The sequence below is a fragment of the Eriocheir sinensis genome, chromosome 4, assembly GCF_024679095.1.
Source record: "Eriocheir sinensis breed Jianghai 21 chromosome 4, ASM2467909v1, whole genome shotgun sequence".
In the NCBI taxonomy this organism is placed as follows: domain Eukaryota; kingdom Metazoa; phylum Arthropoda; class Malacostraca; order Decapoda; family Varunidae; genus Eriocheir; species Eriocheir sinensis.
In genome coordinates this window covers 2,759,998-2,781,890 of record NC_066512.1, presented here as the reverse complement: position 1 = coordinate 2,781,890, position 21,893 = coordinate 2,759,998, and positions in this window count along the sequence as shown.

Sequence of the window (21,893 nt, the reverse complement as noted above, 5' to 3'; positions counted from 1 at the left end):
TGAGGGATGGAGTGCGGCGTTTTTTGTGGCGTTTTTTCGTCTCTCCCTTTTGGCGAAGGACTGGGTCTTTCGTTTTCCCTTGAGGAGTAGGGTGATACTTCGTGTCAACTCTTCCTTTTCTTCGCCCCTCCTGCCTCTTTCACCTAGTTTTCGTAGTGGCTAGCCTTGGTGGCTAGCAGGGTCTGGATAGGCGTTGCGTAGCTTTTGGAGCCTTGCTATCGCCGACTTTTTCTGTCTTCTCACTGGTGCGAGGGAGAAAGCACGATTTTTCGTAGTTCTCTTGCCGCCCAGCTTGCCCTCTTGGGGTTAAGGTTGAGGCGTTTCACTGGTAGTGAAGACAGAAGAGTGATTCTTTTGTTTCACCCCTTCCGTTTCACGGTCATGACTTCCTTTTACTGGCTAGTCAAAATCTTCTCCGTGTAGCGCAGGGCTCCTCGGCGATCTTCTAGTTCCGTGGTCACAAGCTGTGGCCTTTGCACGCTCTATGCCTCTTGAATGGCTTCTTCAGCCGGAGGAGGGTGCGGTTCGCTATGACTTGCTAGAGCCCTTCTTCCCGAGGGAGGGCTGTCGCTGACCTTAAAAAGGGCTCCTTGTAAAGGATGTCCTCTGACATAAACTCCAATTTTCCTCGTGGCCCTGATTGATCCACTCAGTTTTGTTTGGGGTTTAGGTCTTTTTCGACTTTCAGCTTTCCGCCTCCTCGTCCTTTAGCGGCTTCTGAAGCCTTGCTCCCTTCCCCCCTCTCTGTGGACTGGTCGGGGAACGGAAAGAACGAGAATTCGTTGCTCTTGCACCGCCTCCCAGGCTTTTCGTGGCTTCTGAAGCCTCACTGTAATACCTCCCGTCTTGTCGCCCGTTTGGAGTGACGGATGCAGTGACGTGTTTTAGTTTGCTTTTGCCTCCCCTCGCCCGTTTCCTGGCTTACGGGGCATCGCCTCCTCCTTCCACCTCTGTCGGTGGGTTGGAGTGATGGATGCTGTGCGGCGATGCGCGGCCCTTCCGCCGCTCCCCGGCGTTTCTGGGATGAGGCGTTAGTTTCTCGACCCACTTCTGTTTCGCCTGTTCTTCTTTGAACTTATGGGCGTCTTGAGCAGTTGTCTTCCCTCTCCCCTCGAGGATAGGGGGCTGCTTGCCCCTTCGCCAAGTGGTAGGTAGCAAGTGCACTAGCTCGGCGGGGACCTAAAATGACGGCTTTGAGATGCGAAAAGCTTATTTTTGGGTCCACGGAAGAGCTAGTGCACGCCTTCGGCTTCCCACCCTTCCTTCCCCACCAAGTTCTAAGCCCCCAATCCCCGGGGGAGTTCTCCTGTGGGATGGGAATGAGCTGTGTGTGTGAGAGAGTGATCCGTGGGGGTGCGCGTAGCTGCCAGACGAGTTCCTTCCTGCTTCATTGGATTCATGTGGTTCTGGTGCAGCCTGGTTTCTTTTCGAACCAGATGTGAGATAAGGTTGCCGTTTTTATCCAGGGTTGTCCTGTAGCGCGATCGAATCCTCTATCGCTAGCAAATGCACTAGCTCTTCTGTGGACCCAAAAATAGGCTTTTCGTACCTCAAAGCCGTCAATCTATACACAGAGCTCAAGGAATATGTGTGTATAAACGCTCTCGTTTTAACGCACATCGTCTTTTCTGCCATGAATGTGGCTATCATGGGATCATGACTTAAGATTTCTTGCCGTTTTTTTTTTTTTTTTTACAGAAAAGGAGACAGCACAAGGGCACGAAAAAAGGAAACAACAATAAAAAAAAGCCCGCTACTCGCTGCTCCTGTAAAGAATCCGAAGAGGTGGCCGAAAGAAAGGTCAATTACATGAGAAGTGGTGTTCTGATACCTTCCTCTTGAATGAGTTCAAATCGTAGGCAGGAGGAAATACAGATGAAGGAAGATCGTTCAAGAGATTACCAGCGTGAGGGGTGAAAGAGTGATGATGCTGGTTAACTCGTGCGTAAGGGATTTGGACAGTAAAGGCATGAGCTTGAGTAGAGAGTCGTGTGCGGCGGGGCCGCATGAGGGGGAGAGGTATGCAGTTATCAAGTTCAGAAGAGCAGTCAGCGTGAAAATATCGATAGAAGATAGAAAGGGAGGCAACATGGCGGCAGAATTTGAGAGGTAGAAGACAATCAGTAAGAGGAGGAGAGCTGATGAGACGAAGGGTCTTAGACTCCATTCTGTCCAGAAGAGCTGTGTGAGTGGAGCCCCCCCACACGTGAGATGCATACTCCGTACGAGGGCGGACAAGGCCCCTGTATATGGATAGCAACTGTGGGGGAGAGAAGAACTGGCGGAGACGATACAGAACGCCCAACCTCGAGGAAGCTGATTTGGTAAGAGAGGAGATGTGAAGTTTCCAGTTAAGATTTTGAGTTAAGGATAGACCGAGGATATTTAGTGTTGAAGAAGGTGACAGCTGGGTGTTGTCGAAGAATAGGGGATAGGTGTTTGAACGATTGTGTCGAGTTGTTAGGTGAATAAATGGAGTTTTTGAGGCATTGAAGGACACAAGGTTCCTTCTACCCCAATCGGAAATGATAGCAAGGTCTGAGGTTAAGCGTTCTGCAGCCTCCACCCTGGAATCATGTAATTCCTGTTGAAAGGGTCTTCTGTTGAAAGAAGTTAAATAATGCAGAGTGGAGTCATTAGCGTATGAATGGATAGGACAGTTTGTTATAGCAAGAAGATCATTGATGAATAATAGGAAGAGAATGGTTGATAGAACAGAGCCTTGTGAAACACCACTGTTAATAGGTTTAGGAGAAGAACAGAGACCGTCTACCACAGCAGAGATAGAACGGCCGGAGAGGATACTGGAGATAAAGGTACAGAGAGAGGGATAGAATCCGAAAGAGAGCAATTTAGAAAGCAAAGATTTGTGCCAGACTCTATCGAAGGCTTTCGATATGTCTAGCGCAACTGAGAAAGTTTCACCGAAACGGCTACGAGAGGATGACCAAGAGTCAGTTCAGAGAGCAAGAAGATCACCAGTAGAACGCCCCTTGCGGAACCCATACTGGCGATCAGATAGAAGGTTAGAAGTGGAAAGATGCTTTTGAATCTTCCGGTTAAGAATTGATTCAAAAGCTTTAGATAGACAGGAAAGTAAAGCTATAGGGCTGATTGGAACGGTCACCCTTCTTAGGCACAGACTGTACGAAGGCGTACTTCCAGCAGGAAGGAAAGGTAGATGTTGATGGGCAGAGACGAAAGAGTTTGACCAGGCAGGGTGTCAACACGGAAGCACAGTTTTTAAGGACAATAGGAGGCACTCCATCAGGTCCATAAGCCTTCTGAGAGTTGAGGCCAGAGAGGGCATAGAAGACATCATTTTTAAGAATTTTAATAACAGGCATGAAAGGGTCAGAGGGGCGATGAGTAGGAGTCCAGAGTGGAGTTGTTACAGAAGGCATGAAAGAAGAGTTCAGCCTTAGAGATAGATGAGACGGCAGTGCTGCCGTCAGGGTTAAGGAGAGAAGGGAAAGAGGAAGAAGTGAAACTGGAGGAGATATTTTTAGCTAGATGCCAGAAGTCTCTGGAAGAATTAGAGAAAGCAAGGTGTTGACATTTTCTAGGGATGAAGGAGTTTTTGGTAAGTCGGAGAATAGTTTTGGCACGAAATATGGGCGGAAATGTACAGATCATGGTTAGCGGGAGTTCGAAGGTTCTGGTACCTTTTGTGAGCTGCCTCTCTATCTTTGATAGCAAGAGAACAAGCGTGATTAAACCAAGGCTTTTTAGCATGGGGAGTAGAGAAAGTACGTGGAATGTATGCCTCCATTCCAGAGACAATCACCTCTGTGATGCGCTGGGCACACACAGAGGGACATCTCTCCTGGAAGCAGTAATCATTCCACGGGAAATCGGAAAAGTACATCCTCAGGTCGTCCTACCGAGCTGAAGCAAAATGTCAGAAACATCGCCTCTTCGGTGGGTCCAGAGGATGTACAGGAGCGATAGGACATAATACATAAATAAGGTTGTGATCGGAGGATCCAAACGGGGAGAATAGTTTGACAGAGTAAGTAGAAGGGTTAGAGGTAAGGAAGAGGTCTAGTATGTTGGGTCCGTCTCCAAGACGGTCGGGAATACGTGTAGGGTGCTGAACCAACTGCTCTAGGTCGTTGAGGAGAGAAAAGTTGTAGGCTTGTTCACCAGGCTGGTAAGTGAAAGAGAATGAAAGCCAAAGCTGGTGGTGAACATTGAAATGGAGATTTCAGCAAGGGAAGAGTGGGTCAAAATGTGCTCCACTTTAGAGTTCAAATAGTCAAAGAATTTTTCATAGTTAGTAGAGTTAAGTGAGAGATAAACCGCACATATGTATTTAGTAAGAGAATGACAATGAAGTCTTAGCCAGATGGTGGAAAATTCAGAAGAGTCAAGGTCGTGGGCACGAGAGCAAGTGATGTCGTTGCGCACGTAGACGCAACATCCAGCTTTGGATTGAAATTTAGGATAGCGATAGTAGGAGGGAAGAGAGTAGAGATTGCTGTCAGTAGCCTCAGAAACCTGTGTTTCGGTGAGGAAGATAAGGTGAGGTTTAGAGGAGAGATGGTGTTCCACAGAATGAAAATTAGAAGGAAGACCGCGAATGTTACAGAAATTGAGAAGAAAAAGGCTCGAGGAGTTATCAAGACACCTCGCAGGTCGGCAGCTAGAAGGGGAATCCTCCATGGGGGAATTTGTGGTACTCCCCCAGACGGGGACTCCGAGGCTTTGTTGTTGAACGCCTTTTTTTATTTTTTCATTTTGGGAAAAGGTGTGTGTTGTGTGAATGTAGTGTGGTGTTGATAGAAGAGGATCTGTCTTTAGAGAGCATGCTGAACTACTCTCTGGTGTTGTTGAGACAATAGGGAAACGGATAGTGAGGTAATGGGCAGGGTCTTTGGAGGGCTTCAGCACCCTCCTCACTTCCCATATATACCTCACCGGGAGTGGCTTGCGCCCGTTCAGTAGGTGTCTTCCTACCGAACTAAATATTTCAAAAACTTTAATCTTCTACCACCTAACCAGTTGGTTTTAGGAATGTTTTTTTTTTACAACAAAGAAGACAACCCAAGGGCATAAAAAAGAAAGAAAACAATAATATAAAAAAAAGCCCGCTACTCGCTGCTCCCAAAAAAGAATCAAAAGAGGTGGCCGAAAGAAAGGTCAATTTCGGGAGGAAAGGTGTCCTGATACCCTCCTTTTGAAAGAGTTCAAGTCGTAGGTAGGAGGAAATACAGATGAAGGAAGATTGTTCCAGAGTTTATCAGCGTGAGGGATGAAAGAGTGAAGATGCTGGCTAACTCTTGCATGAGGGGTTTGGACACTATAGGGATGAGCATGAGTAGAAAGTCGTGTGCAGCGGGGCCGCGGGAGGGGGGTAGGCATGCAGTTAGCAAGTTCAGAAGAGCAGTCAGCGTGAAACTATCGATAGAAGATAGAAAGAGAGGCAACATCGCGGCGGAATTTAAGAGGTAGAAGACTATCAGTAGGAGAAGGAGAGCTGATGAGACGAAGAGTCTTAGACTCCACTCTGTGTGTGAGTGGAGCCTCCCCACACGTGAGATGCATACTCCATACGAGGGCGGACAAGGCCCCTGTATATGGATAGCAACTGGGCGGGGGAGAAGAACTGGCGGAGACGATACAGAACGCCCAACCTCGAGGAAGCTGATTTAGCGAGAGAGGAGATATGAAGTTTCCAGTTGAGATTTTGAGTTAACGATAGACCGAGGAGGTTTAGTGTAGAAGACGGTGACAGCTGAGTGCTGTCGAAGAATAGGGGATAGGTGTTTGGAAGGTTGTGTCGAGTTGATAGGTGGAGAAATTGAGTTTTTGAGGCATTGAAGGACACAAGGTTCCTTCTGCCCCAATCGGAAATGATAGCAAGGTCTGAGGTTAAGCGTTCTGCAGCCTCCAGTCTGGAGTCGTGTACTTCCTCTTGTGATGGTCTTCTATTGAAAGAAGTTGAATAATGCAGAGTGGAGTCGTCGGCGTATGAGTGGACAGGACAGTTTGTTATGGACAGAAGATCATTGATGAATAACAGGAAGAGAGTGGGTGATAGGACAGAGCCCTGTGGAACGCCACTGTTGATAAGTTTAAGGGAAGAGCAGTGACCGTCTACCACCGCAGAGATAGAACAACGGGAAAGGAAACTGGAGATAAAGGAACAGAGAGAGGGATATAATCCGAAAGAGGGCAGTTTAGAAAGCAAAGACTGGTGCCAGACTCTATCGAAGGCATTCGATATGTCTAGCGCAACAGAGAAAGTTTCACCGAAACGGCTAAGAGAGGATGACCAAGAGTCAGTTAAGAGTGCAAGAAGATCGCCAGTAGAACGCCCCTTGCGGAATCCATACTGGCGATCAGATAGAAGGTTAGAAGTGGAAAGGTGCTTTTGAATCTTCCGGTTAAAGATTGATTCAAAAACTTTAGATAGACAGGAAAGTAAAGCTATAGGGCGGTAGTTTGAGGGATTGGAACGGTCACCCTTCTTTGGCGCAGGCTGTACAAAGGCATACTTCCAGCAGGAAGGAAAGATAGATGTTGGTAGATAGAGACGAAAGAGTTTGGCCAGGCAGGGTGTCAGCACAGAAGCACAGTTTTTAAGGACAATAGGAGGCACTCCATCAGGTCCATAAGCCTTCTGAGAGTTGAGGCCAGAGAGGGCATAGAAAATATAATTTGGAAGAATCTTAATAACAGGCATAAAGGAGTCAGAGGGGGGATGAGTAGGAGGAATATGCCCAGAATCGTCCATGGTGGAGTTCTTACAGAAAGTTTGAGGGAAGAGTTCAGCTTTAGAGACAGATGAGACGGCAGTGCTGCCGTCAGGGTTAAGGAGAGGTGGGAAAGAGGAAGAAGTGAAATTGGAGGAGATATTTTGGCTAGATGCCAGAAGTCACGGGAAGAATTAGAAGAAGTAAGGTGTTGACATTTTTTTATTAATGAAAGAAGTTTTGGTGAGTCGGAGAATAGATTTGGCACGATTCCGGGCTGAAATGTAATGATCAAAGTTAGCGGGAGTTCTAAGGCTCTGGAACCTTTTGTGACCTGCCTCTCTAGCTTTAATAGCACGAGAACAAGCATGATTAAACCAAGGCTTTTTAGCATGAGGAGTAGAGAAAGTACGTGAAATGTATGCCTCCATTCCAGAGACAATCACCTCTGTGATGCGCTGAGCACACGCAGAGGGGTCTCTCTCCTGGAAGCAGTAACCATTCTACGGGAATTCGGAAAAGTACATCTTCAGGTCGTCCCACCGAGCTGAAGCAAAATGCCAGAAGCATCGCCTCAATAAAATATCAATAGAACCTACAGGAGGTTGAGGACGCCAGCCTCCTGTAGGAAGCCATAAACGTAATGTCCCGGGGAGACAGCCTTCTGCCCCAGCACCAGAGAGAGAGAGAGAGAGAGAGAGAGAGAGAGAGAGAGAGAGAGAGAGAGAGAAACTCCCATCTCGACCCCGACACCGGGAGAGGTACCGCTCTCGCAGGTCCCCTAGACTGGAGCACTCGACCAGTAAGTGCCGAACACTCAGGACCAAGGCACCAAACAGTCATCATAGTAGGGCTGAACTCCACGAAACATGAGGCAACCATGTGTGTATCGAGTGTGACCCACCCTAAGGCGGGCCAGAATAGTCTCTCTCTTACGACTCCTAATATGGGAATAAAACCAGGGACGCACAGTCCTGGTCGTGACCTCACCCATCTTTGTCGTGGCAAGCACAGGCTCCTACCTGCGCTGCCACACCGTCTGGGTGCAGACCGCACGGCGGGATGCAAGTCTCTAAATGGAAGAGCGCAATGTGAGGGAGGAGGAGAGGTAGCAAACCGCGCCACTTCATCGGCATCCTCATTACCACGCAGGGAGACATGGGCAGGTAGGCAGAACAAATTTATTTGATGGTTTGGTCAGAACCAGCCAGCTGAAAACTTCTAAGACTTTAGGGTGGGTGCTCCTAAAATCTTTTATTGCGGACAAGGCTGCCTGTGAGTCAGAGTAAATAGTAAAAATACCGACAGGCAAAATGAAGATGGTGCGAATTGCTAAAAGAATGGCAAATAGTTCTTCGGTAAAAATAGAATCTATAGCAGGCAAAGTTCCCGAACTGGAAAAGTCTGGACTGATTGATTATTGGGGGGTTCTGTGCTTGGCGCCGCAACTGCGGGGTCATATGGCGCCGAATCTAATACAAAATCAATTATATTATAAAAGTATATAAAGCCGGTTAAAAATTCAAAACATGATAAAAAAACAATAAAAGTTCAATAAAACCTACAGGAGGTTGAGGACGCTAGCCTCCTGTTGAAAGCCATAAACGTCATGTCCCGAGAAGAGTGCCTTCTCCCCCAGCATCAGAGAGAGAGAGAAACTCCCATCTCCGCTCCGACAAAGGGGAAGGTATCGCTCTCTCAGGTCCCCCAGACTGGGGCACTCGACCAGCAAATGCCGAACAGTCAGGGGGACCAAACTGTCGTCACAGTAAGGCTGAACTCCCCGGGACATGAGGAAGCCATGTGTGTATCTTGTGTGACCCACCCTAAGGCGGGCCAGGACAGTCACCCTCTTACGACTTCTTATATGAGAATACGACCAGAGACGCACAACCCTGGTTGTGACTTCCCCCATCTGTGTCGTGGCAGTCACAGCCGCCCACCTGCACTGCCACACCCTTTGGAGTGCAGACCGCACGGTGGGATGCAAGTCCCTAATTGGAAGAGCGCGAGAAGCAGCTGCCCGAGCCACCTCACCGGCATCCTCATTACCACGCACAGAGACGTGGGCAGGTACTCAACAGAAGGTCACTTGATACCCACGCCTTTTTGCTAGAACTAGCCAGCTAAATATTTCTAAGACGATAGGGTGGGTGCTCCTAAAATCTTCTATTGCGGACAGGGCTGCATGTGAGTCAGAGTAGACAGTAAAAGTATCGAGGGGCAAGGTGAAGAAGGTGAGAATGGCTAAAAGAATGGCAGATAGTTCTGCGGTAAATATTGAGGCTCAGGCAGGTAAAGTTCCAGAACGGGAAAAGTCTGAAAAGACAGCTCCAAATCTAACGTCGGATATGGAGCCGACGGTGTATACTGGTACAGAGGTGGCGTGACTAGCTGTGTGTTGTTAAAGTTGATTGATTATTGGGGTGTTCTTTCTCGGCGCCGCAACTACGGAGTCATTTTGCGCCGAATCTAATAGAAATTAAGTATCTTATAAAACTATATAACACCAGTTAAAAATACAACGATGAAAAAAGAAACAATAAAAGGTCAATAAAACCTACAGGATGTAGGAAGCCATTAACGTCATGGCCCGGGAAGAGTGCCTTCCCCCCCAGCACCAGGGGGAGAGAGAGAGAGAGAGAGAGAGAGAGAGAGAGAGAGAGAGAGAGAGAGAGAGGGGTACCGCTCCAACAGGTTCCCCAGAATGGGGCACTCGACCAGCAAGTGCCGAACAGTCAGGGGCACCAAACAGTCATCACAATAGGGCTGAACTCCTTGGGACATTAGAAAGCCATGCGTGTACCTTGTGTGACCCACCCTAAGGCGGGCCAGGACAGTCTCCCTCTTTCGACTTCATATATATGAGTACGACCAGGGACGCACAACCCTGGTTGTGACTTCCCCCATCTCTGTCGTGGTAGTCACAGCCGACCACTTGCGCTGCCACACACTCTGGAGTGCAGACCGCACGGTGGGATGTAAGTCCCTAACTAGAAGAGCGCACTGTGAGGGAGGGCGAGAAGCAGTGGCCCGCGCCTCCTCATCGGCCTCTTCATTACCACGCACAGAGACGTGAGAAGGTATCCAGCAGAAGGCCACCTGATGCCAGCGCCTTTTTGCTAAAACTAGCCAGCTAAAAATATCTAAAACGATAGGGTGGGTGCTTCTAAAATATTTTATAGCGGACAGGGCTGCCTGTGAGTCAGAATAACAGTAAAAGTATCGACAGGTAAAGTAAAAATAGTGTAAATTGCTAAAAGAATGGCAGATAGTTCTGCGGTAAAAATTGAGGCAATAGCAGGCAAAGTTCCAGAACGAGAAAAGCCTGGGAAGACAGCTCCAAATCCAACATCAGCATCGGATTTGGAGCCGTCCGTGTATACTGGTACAGTGTAGCGTGGCTAGCTGTGTGAGGCAGAAACAGCTATCGAGCAGTCATGGCTAAGATGCTTGCTTTGTTGAAGTTGAAGTAACGACATAAATGTATAGGTGGGAACTCCCACGGTGTGATGGGGGGTATCTGATAAACGGCTGTTGCAATGGGAAGTATGGCAGTGAGAGGTCCACAATGGTACTCCGAACACGGAACCTAAAGGGGAGAGGTAGGAGAAGCTTGTTTCTGTATATAATACCTACAATGGTGTTTATGGCAACGGTGTAGGCAGGGTTGTTAGGCTGGCGTTGTGGTCTGTACCAGCATTTAATAATAAGTCCATCTCTCTGCAAGTCCAAAGGTGGCACTCCTGTGTCGAATAAAAGACTTGATATAGGGGATGCTCTAAAAGCACCGGTTGACAGTCGAACTGCAGCGTGATGGATTGCGTCAAATGTGCGGATGCGGGCGGTTGTTGCCGATGTGTATACTTCGCAGCCATATGATAGTCTTGACCCGATAAGTGCCTGGTAAAGGCGTGAAGTGCATGACAGGACACGGAAGAGATCGATCGATCTCATGCACTTACTTTTTAAGGCTTTTAGGTGTGGGAGCAAGGTGAGGCGCCTGTCGAAGACAAGTCCCAAGAACTTGTGTTCTCCCACAATAGGTAGACGTGAACCGCACATTATGAGATCAGGGTCTGGATGGTGGCCTCTCAGGCGGCAAAAGTGCATGGCAACCGATTTGGATGGTGAGAATCGGAAGCCATTATTATCTGCCAATTGGCGTACCAGTGTTAGGAGGTCTTGTTGACTGATTGGTGTACTGGGTTGGAGAGACAGGGCGCATATAGTGTAGGTATGTGTTATGTGGATTTGAGAAGCAGTAGCCTGTAACGGAGTGTTAAGTGAGAGCTGAGTTTGTGCTCTGTCGTTGGAGATGAGGAGACACGTACCTCATGAAGGAGCTTGTGTGGGATCTGCTGGTGAGTATATGGCACTGTAATTGCGTGGTGGAGGATGAACGTATGCTGCTAACTGTCTCCTGGTGGCAGATACACTGTATCTATGAGTCTTTAATGAGTAGGTGGAGTTCCTCCCAGTTTCCTCGCAAACCGCGGCACTTCCGCTGCAAGATCTTGAATTTTAGTTATGTTTCTTCAGGGCGCCCCCGGAGGGGGCCTCCCTGTAGTAGCACCGGGCTTTCTCTGGAGGGTTGACTCCAGCGCTAGCGTTTTCTTTATCGGCCCCAGGGCCGATGTGACGGACCGGGGAACACATAAATTTCCCCAGCCTCTTGCTCCTGCCGGCGGCTTACTCACCCTGCCCTCCCCAACCTCCAGCACAGACTGTGCGGAGGCGGAGGACACGGGCGCCGGCAGGTTCGCACCGTGACCTTGAGTGGCAGCGGTCACCGGCTGATGGTCAGCCGGGGCCACTGGTGCAGGGGTGGCGGCTGCAGCCGGCACCCGGGGTTCTTCCAGCGACCCAGAGTCGGGCGCTGGGGAAGGCACTTTAGCAGGAGGGGTCTCCTCGAGGGACTCCTTGCTGCGCGTGTGCTTTTGCTGATGGGGCTCAATGCATCCATCAGCAGGCGTCTCGTTAGATGAAGCGGACTTTTTAGGCAGAGTTGGAGTTGTGGGAGGAGCAGTCTTGGCAGAGGTAGAACGGCGATGGGCATGGGCGTTGAGGACAGCGGCAAATGTCATTCCGGGATTGGCCATCTTTGTAAGGGCAATTTGTATAGTCTCAGCAAAGGGTATCCTTTCCTGGTTGCGTATTTTGAGCACTTCCCTTTCAAAGAGGAAGCGCTCACAATCCTTTAATGAGGCAGGATGGGCAGGGTGCTCTGTAGTGCAATGGTTAGCATACTCGGCTCACAACCGAGAGATCCTGGGTTCGATCCCCGGGCGGAGCGGGAATCGATGGGCAGTCTCCTTACACCCGTGCCCCTGTCCACCCAGCAGCAAGTGGGTACCGGGTGTCAGGCAGGGGTAGTGTCCCGCCTCCTGGGGTGGTGGTCTGGCCCCTGCAGCAGCGGGTAGCCAAAGGGTGCCGTTACAAAGGCTAAACCCGTGATCCCCAAACAAGCTTCACCACAGTGGTAACAACCCACAGGTCCAGAGCAGTCGTCACCGTGGTTATCCATACTACATGACACACATATTTTTGCTAAGCCGGGTCTGGGTCTGGGTGACGTTATCATACGCTTGACAATGGAAGCTCCTTCTTGGGTTGGGGACATAAGGCTTCACATTCAGATTTAGCCAAGCCAGCTTAACTGTCTTGGATAATACTAATCGGTTGAAGGTAATAAACAAGGTTGATTTAGGTGTGATAATTCCATCTACCTTTCGTTGCACACGGCGGACTGAAGCCGCATCGTAGTTTTTGAATTCTGTCACCAGTCTTTTTTTTCTGAGTAGCGGAGTAGGTCCCGTGAAAAGAGAACACCCCGAGATAGATTCATGGTGGCGTGGGGAGAGCAAGACACTGATGCTCCAGGAATAGAGATAAGGGCGCGGAGCTTTGAGCTCTCTTCAGGTGACGATACCTCAATTGATAAGCTCCCGTCGCCTTGTGGCATGATCTTGGGCTCACGGCCACATGCTTTGATCGGGGAACGGTGTACATAAAAAATATCCAGGTCGTTTATTGAACAGAAATCCACAGACTTAACAACAATGTACTTCTCATATGAAACAGGCTCATATATACCAGGCATAACTTCTATTTGGGAAACTGGGGAGTTCCCAGGTTTACGTGAGCTTCCTGAACTATTCCGTGGACCTTTTGGTCGCACGGGCTTGTCTTGGGCAGACCCTCTAGGTCTAAGGGGTAGGGACCTCCCAGAGGCACCACCAGGAGCCGTGAAAGGCTCCAAGATGGCGATGAGAGAGGACCGTGTAGGAGTTTCCGGGGACAGGCGGACGTCAGGGAGATGAGGCAGGCCGGGGCAAAGAAGGCATACCCTTACAAAGGGGTTTTCTTTCACTTCACCACACTCCCACCCACCACGGAGCCCAACAAGGGGTAATGGAGAAGTATACGAAGCCACTGCCAGGCGTTGAACGGCGGCCGCGGGACCATTGCGATCGCCCACCCGGCAGTGACCGCTTGACCCTAGCCATCGCATGGCCCCAGCCAGCGCATGGCCAGCCGATTGCTTCAGTAGGGCCACACTGAACCGCCCGTCTAACCCCAACCCTCCCACCAAAGGAGCGTGTTGCCCACCGAGGGGAACTACACCCTGCCCAGCGGTGGACTCAACTCCCAGATGAGAGGGCACGGGGAGTATACGGGACGCCACGCACGGCAAACACGTGGGGAGCCAATAGCCCTGCCCTAGGATGTAAAAGGGCAGGCGCAGGCAACATCACCAGTAGGCCTCCTCTATCGGTGATGAAGGGGGAGCACTTGGTTTAAGAGGCCAGCGGACATCCAGCCATATCGAGGTAGGCAAGCCACCACGGTTAAAGTTGAAATACCGGCAGAAGTGTGTCTTTGGAAACTTCCACGGTGTGATGGGGGGCACCTTCTAAACTGCTATTGGGAAGTATGGTAGTGAGAGATCCCCAATGACATTCCAGACACGGAAACCAAAGGGGCGAGGTAGGATAGGCTTGTTTCTGTATATCATATATACTTTGGTGTCTAAGGCAACGGTGTAGTCTGTTGTGATACAGTGAATTTACCGTACCCAACGGTTATGTTACTCGCAAGACACTTAAACTTCTCCAGGACAAATCCACAAAAAGAACACAAACCACTTACCACTAATACAGCAGGGGTGCCGGGCTTTCCCCGCAAGCGCCTCCCAGCGTTACAACGATAATCCTAAAAGGCCTGATCGTAATACCTATTTGTAATCACTGTAGGAGGGCACTTTTTTTTCTTTTTTTTTAAAGCTATGGAGACAGTGCAAGGGCGTAATGAGAAAAAAAAAAAAAAAAAAAAAAGGCCCGCTACTTACTGCTCCAGAACAGAGGTTAAAGGAGTGTTCGAAATCAGAGGTCAATTTAGGGAGGGTGTCCTGATACCCTCCTCTTGAAAGAGTTCAAGTCATAGGCAGGATGAAACACAGATGAAGGAAGATTGTTCCAGAGTTTACCAGCGTGAGGGATGAAAGAGTGAAGATGCTGGTTAACTCTTGCATAAGGGGCTTGGACAGTATAGGGATTAGCATGAGTAGCAAGTCTTGTACACCGGGGCCGCGGGTGGGGGGAAGGCATGCAGTTAGCAAGTTCAGAAGAGCAGTCAGCATGAAAATATCGATAGAAGATAGAAAGAGAGGCAACATGGCGGCGGAATTTGAGAGGTAGAAGACTATCAGTATGAGGAGAAGAGCTGATGAGACGAAGAGCCTTTGATTCCACTCTGTCAAGGAGAGCTGTGTGAGTGGACCCCCCCACACATGAGATGCATACTCCATACGAGGGCGGACAAGGCCCCTGTAAATGGACAGCAACTGTGCGGGGGAGAAGAACTGGCGGAGACGGTACAGAACGCCCAGCCTCGAGGAAGCTGATTTAGTAAGAGATGAGATATGAAGTTTCCAGTTGAGATTTTGAGTTAAGGATAGACCGAGGATGTTTAGTGTTGAGGAAGGTGATGGTTGGGTGTTGTCAAAGAATAGGAGATAGTTGTTTGGAAGATTGTGTCGAGTGGATAGGTGGATAAACTGTGTTTTTGAGGCGTTGAAGGACACCAGGTTCCTCTTGCCCCAATCGGAAATAATAGTAAGGTCTGAGGCTAAGCGTTCTGCAGCCTCCAGCCTTGAGTCGTTAAGTTCCTGTAGGGTGGGTCTTCTATTAAAAGAAGTTCAGTAATGCAGAGTGGAATCATCGGCGTAGGATTGGATAGGACAGTTCGTTTTGGAAAGAAGATCATCAGTGAACAACAGAAAGAGAGTGGGAGATAGGACAGAACCCTGTGGGACACCACTGTTAATAGGTTTAGGGGAAGAACAGTGACCGTCTACCACAGCAGAAATAGAACGGTCAGAAAGGAAACTGGAGATAAAGGTACAGAGAGAAGGATAGAAACCGTAGGAGGGTAGTTTGGAAAGCAAAGATTTGTGCCAGACCATATCAAAAGCTTTTGATATGTCCAGCGCAATAGCAAAGGTTTCACCGAAACGGCTAAGAGAGGATGACCAAGAGTCAGTTAAGAAGGCTAGGAGATCACCAGTAGAACGCCCCTTGTGGAACCCATACTGGCGATCAGATAGAAGGTCAGAAGTGGAAAGGTGCTTTTGAATCTTCCGGTTAAGGATTGATTCAAAAGCTTTAGATAGACAAGAAAGTAAAGCTATAGGACGGTAGTTTGAGGGATTGGAACGGTTACCCTTCTTAGGTACAGGCTGTATGAAGGCATACTTCCAGCAGGAAGGAAAGGTAGATGCTGACAGGCAGAGGTGAAAGAGTTTGACCAGGCAGGGTGACAGCACGGAAGCACAGTTTTTAAGGACAATAGGAGGCACTCCATCAGGTCAATAAGCCTTCTGAGGATTGAGGCCAGAGAGGGCATAGAATACATAATTTTGAATAATCTTTATAACAGGCATAAAGGAGTTAGAGGGGGGATGAGTATGAGGAATATGCCCAGAATCGTCCAGAGTGGAGTTTTTTGAAAAATTTTGAGAGAAGAGTTCAGCCTTAGAGATAGATGAGACGGCAGTGTTGCCATCAGGACTGAGGAGTGGAGGGAAAGATGAAGAAGTGAAGTTGGAGGAGATGTTTTTATCTAGATGCCAGAAGTCACGGGAAGAGTTAGAGAAAGCAAGGTTTTGGCATTTTCTATTAATGAAAGAGTTTTTGGTTAGTCGGAGAAGGCTCTGGTATCTTTTGTGAGCTGCCTCTCTATCATTGACAGCACGAGAACAAGCGTGATTAAACCAAGGCTTTTTAGCGTGAGGAGTAGAGAAAGAACGAGGAATGTATGCCTCCATTCCAGAGACAGTCACCTCTGTGATGCGCTGAGCACACACAGAGGGGTCTCTATCCTGGAAGCAATAATCATTCCACGGGAAATCGGAAAAGTACATCCTCAGGTCGTCCCACCGAGCTGAAGCAAAATGCCAGAAGCATTGCCTCTTCGGTGGGTCCAGAGGGTGTACAGGAGCGATAGGACAGGATGTAGAAATAAGATTGTGATCGGAGGAGCCCAACGAAGAGAACAGTTTGACAGAATAAGCAGAAGGGTTTGAAGTAAGGAAGAGGTCTAGAATGTTGGGCCGATCTCCAAGACGGTCGGGAGTACGTGTAGGGTGCTGGACCAACTGCTCTAGGTCGTTGAGGATAGCAAAGTTGTAGGCTTGTTCACCAGGATGGTCAGTGAAAGAGGACGAAAGCCAAAGCTGGTGGTGAACATTGAAATCTCCTAGGATGGAGATTTCAGCGAAGGGAGAGTGGGTCAAGATGTTCTCCACTTTAGAGTTCAAATAGTCAAAGAATTTTACATAGTTAGTAGAGTTAGGTGAGAGATAAACAGCATAGATGTATTTAGTAATAGAATGACAATGAAGTCTTAGCCAGATGGTAGAAAATTCAGAAGAGTCAAGGTTGAGGCACGAGAGTCGTTGCGCACGTAGGCGCAACATCCCTACGTGCGCAACATCCAGCTTTGGATTGAAATTTAAGATAGAAATAGTAGGAGGGAACAGAGTAGAGATTGCTGTCAGTAGCCTCAGAAACCTGTGTTTCGGTAAGGAAGAGAAGGTGAGGTTTAGAGGAGGAGAGATGATGTTCCACATAATGAAAATTAGAACGAAGACCGCGAATGTTGCAGAAATTGAGAAGAAAGAGGTTCGAGAAGTTATCAAGACACCTCTCGGGTCGGCAACCAGAAGGGGAGTCCTCCCTAGGGGAATTTGTGGTCCCCCCCCTCCATGCGGGGACTCCGAGGCTTGATGTAGGTGCGCCATTTTGAAATTTGAATTTTGGGAAAAGGTGTATATGTTGTGTGAATGTAGTGTGGTGTGGATAGAGAGAGGATTTGTCTTTAGAGAGCATGCTGAACTACTATTCGGTGTTGGTGAGACAATAGGGAAACGGTTAGTGAGGACATGGGAAGGGTCTTTGGAGTGCTTCAGCTCCCTTCTCACCTCCCATATATACCTCACCGGGAGTGGCTTGCGCCCGTTCGGTAGGTGTCTTCCTACCTACTCCTACTCTTATGAAGGGTTTCAAAAGAAGTGGTCTCTTGAAGTTCGTCCTAGAGGAGTCCTGTAGTCCTCGAGACTAAGTTTAAAACAGCACTGCCGTGCGTTAATGTGGGAGCCGCGAGCGCTTGAGAGCAGATGATGGAGTGGGGCGAAAGCCAACCACGTGGGTATGAAGAGGTATTTTGAATATCCGTCGCCAGATGGCGTGGCTTTCGATCGGTTAAATTATCCTTGCTCTTTAATTATAATTCCGCAAGGGCAATTATTTATTATTTCATGAAAGGAAACACTGAACTATTGTTATTCCTTTCATGGTAAATGTGTTTAGTCTTCAGGCAATGAATAAGGTGATTGTCTCGGTCTGGGAGCCGGTGAGCGAGGTATTTAAGTACCATCCAAGGCTTATTTAAGCTCAGACGATACTCTTAGTTGGCTTGAACTCTCGGCCCGAGACTAGTTCCATAAGGGAAATAGTTAATTTGTCTAATTCCCTGGCTAACTGACCTAATTCCTAACAAATCAGGGTTGTTGGGCTGGCGTTGTAGTCTGTACCAGTACTTAATTATAAGTCCGTCTCTCTGCAAGTCTAAGGGTGGCACTCCTGCGTCAACTAAAAGACTCGATATGGGGGATGGTCTAAAGGCACCTGTTGATAGTCGGAATGCAGCGTGATGGACTGCATCAAGTGTGCGAAAGCGGGCGGTTGTTGTCGATGTATCTACTTCGCAACCGTAGGACAGTCTCGACCCGAAAGATGCCTGGTAAAGGCGTAGGAGTATTGTGTGGTCAGCGCCCCGTGAAATGCATGACAGGACACGAAAGAGATCGAGCGATCTCATGCACTTACTTTTTAAGGGGTTTAGGTGTGGGAGTTATGTGAGGCGCCTCTCGAAGACGAGTCCCAAGAACTTGTGTTCTTCCACAACTGGTAGACGTGAACCGCACATGATGAGATCAGGGTCTGGATGGTGGCCTCTCAGGCGGCAAAAGTGCATATCAACCGATTTGGATGGTGAGAATTGGAAGCCATGATTATATCCCCATCTGGATGTTCTGTCCAATATCTATATAGTAACATGTCGGGACACTCTTTTGAATAAAACCGTCCCTTCCCGCGCATGACGTATTCTGGGGTACACTGAGCTGAGAGCTCAGTCGCTCTGAAGTCACGGTCGTGTGTGGTGTTGCGGCCGTATCCGCTCGCCATCGCGATACTTTTCCCCATCGACGCTATGCCCAACACCTGTGCAGTTATAATATATATATATATATATATATATATATATATATATATATATATATATATATATATATATATATATATATATATATATATATATATATATATAACATGCAAAATTACAGATTTACGATGGCAGTGATGTCACTAATATAGCCTGTCTGGTGCAACATCAGATAGTATCCTCTGCTGTAATCAGGGGCGATGCCAGACATACCCTGTCTGACAAAGGGGAGGGGTCCGGGTGTATGTTCCCCTGGGAAAAATTAAAACAACCCCATCGATTGTGACTTCTGGGGACTTATGGGACTTTGGTATAATGACAAAATTAACTGATGATACGTCCTACACTAGAATCAAGTTACTGTATAATGACTTAAGTAAAAAAAAAATATCTTAACACCTCAAAATCTTTAACCCGGCAGCGTCGGTGGACCCATTTTTGGGCTCCCGCGAGTCGGTCCGCTGAAACGGCGGACCCTGTATGGGGCTCCGCTCAAGACGCCTAATTCGAGGTAATTGTAGGCGGTGGCTTATTTGTCATAGGTGGTGCTGTAAGGTCATGGCAGACTGAATTAGCTATCCATATAGTAATCACTTGTCAAATTCTCTAAAGTTGACAACAAGCGACTCTCGTCTAGATATCCACGTGTCACGAGCCTGTTTATTTTGTAACAAACACCACCCCAAAAGAATGGAGTTTGATTAAAAATAAATATTTTTAACGGCTTTATGGTTATGAGAGGAGTACTCTGATATACGTTCCATGCTCTTTTCTTAGCCTCAAAATGCAGTGTAATGGTGCCGTTCCTCGGCCACTTCTCGGTTTTCCCATAGCCGACGCCCACGGGTTAAAAAATCTGGGGCTTTTGATGAAAGATCTGGGGCTCAAGACCTAAAAGCCACCCTCCCCCGCCGCCTATGGTTGTAATAAATGAGTGGGCCCAAAGAGTTTTACAACTATAATTGTTGTAGTAGTAGATGTCCTACCTTATCCTCATGTTTACTGAATTATGAAACCCATGTCAAGAGCAAGGAAACCATATAAGTCTATCGTTAAACCAGTTTTCCAATCTAACTTTTCATAAACGAATTGTTAAATCGATCGATTCTTGATCGTCATGAAAATTAACCTATTACCAAGTCTTCTCATTGAAAAAAAAATCAACCTATCACAAAAATTTAATGTAAGAACTAAATAAACGTTAAACGTTGACATTTTACTGTAGTCTCTGCTCAAGCATTACTTCATTCATTTTCTGTCATCGCTACCCCATTATACGTCACAGTTATACCTCATATCCCTCCCTCATACTCCCTCCCACCCGATACGCGTGTCCCGACATTCCTTATATTGACATTGGTTATGTCTGTGGCATGTTGCAGTCTTCGCTCCGCGGTGGACATCCGAGACGCTGAATACCAGTTTGCCAGGTCGTCGACATAGAGGGTGGACGATACCCGCTCAGGGAGCGGTGTTGTAATTTCATTTATGGCTACGGAAAAGAGGGTGACACTCAGGAAGCTTCCTTGGGGAACTCCTTCCTGCTGTCCATAGGTTGGTGAAAAGGACGTAGCAACCCTGACGCGGAAGTTCCATTCTCCAAGAAATCCTTTAATGAACTTTGCCATCCGTCCACGGAGACCAAAGTCATGAAGCTGTTTTAGTATCCCATATCTCCATGTTGTGTCATAGGGCTTCTCAAGACCAAGAAAGATGCACACCATGTGTTGTGTGTCTGCAAACGAGCGGCATATAACTGACTCGAAACGTACGAGAGCGTCTACTGTAGATCTCATCCTCTGAAATCCTGACTGATAAGGAGTCAGGTGATCATTGCTCTCTAGATGGTGTACTAGGCGGAAGTTTAGCAGCTTTTTGAAGAGTTTGCAGCGGCATGATGTTAGAGCGATGGGCCGGTAGTGTAAGGGCTGTGAACCATCCTTCCCAGGTTTGCAGATGGGAAGTACAATGGTTTTGCGTCACTCACTTGGTATGTAGCCAGTGTGCCAAACTGTATATTTGGAGCAGCGGGGTCTTGATGGTAGGACTGAGGTGTCGGATCATAGCATAGGGGATGGTATCGTGAAACGCCTGAATTTACTCTTTACTACACTCCCACACGACCTCTGCGTGTAACGAAACACACGAAAAATTAATCCAGACAAGGAAAGGTTTTAACGGCGCCGGGGATCGAACCCACAACCAGCGAGACGGGAGAGCCACTCCTTAACCAGTCGGCAAAAGCGGTACCCCACTCGCAGAGTGAGTTATGGGAGGCTCGCCCATTAGGCAAGTCGCTGCACTACAATCGGGTCCCGGCAAATTGTCGTTGCAGAGGGAAAGAGCTGATTGTAGTTCCCGCATGGTGAAGGGAGTGTTGTATATTTCTGTTGAGGAATGATTTTTTTTTTTACGTCTCCGCCTATTGCGCCGGTAGGCTTACTTGAGGGGCCTGGATGTTATTCGGCCCCAGCCCGTCATGGCGCAGGCAAGTGTTTGTAGTGGCGCCATCTTCTCTTCTGTCTAGACAAGTCTAGATGTTGTCTCTCTTGTTCTTCCATGAGACGGCGTACTTCGGAAGGTCTACAGCCGCGGTGAGAGACAGCGGCAAATGCACTGGCTATGACGTCGGCGACTTCAACGCTCCCTAATATTATATTATTGTTGATTTTCAGTGCAGGTGGTGTGCTTATTGACAACTTTCCTGCTATTTTGTACACCCTCTTCCACACTTGCGTCATTTGTGTTTGCGAGTTAAGAGAGGCTAGATAACTGGCAAATGAGGATCGTCGTGCTTCTTTCAGAGTCAGGCGTGCTTGTACTCGTGCTTTCTTGTAGTAATATGGTTGAACTCTTTCCTATACCTCTTGTAACGGTTGAAGGCCCGGCGACGGCAAGCCACTGCCTGCTTGCACTCGTCAGACCACCAAGGCACAGGCCGACGTGATGCATTTCCCGTTGCCTGTGGGATTGTAAGTTCTCCCGCCCGGTGAATGTAACTGCATCCTCGATTGTCTCCAAGTCAGCAATTGATGTCTCCATGTGAGCCATGGTTCGAAAAAGCTCCCAGTCCGCTCGATCTAATTCCCAACGAGGTAATCGAGGTGATGGTTGGAAAGTGGAATGGGAGATGAAGATGGAGTAGTGGTCGCTGCTATGCAAATCCTCTGATATTTCCCACCTGAAGTCCAGGTATGCATCGGGGGCACTGAGTGAGAGGTCAATAATTGACTGTGTGTTGTTTTGCATATGGTAGTGTGTTGGATGACCTTTGTTTAGTATGCAGAGGTCTAGGTCTTCAATTACAGATGCAACAGTGACTCCTCTTGGATTGGCGTTGATATCCTCCCATAGTGTATGGCGACTGTTGAAGTCGACAACTATTAGGAAGGGTGAGGGCAACTGGCA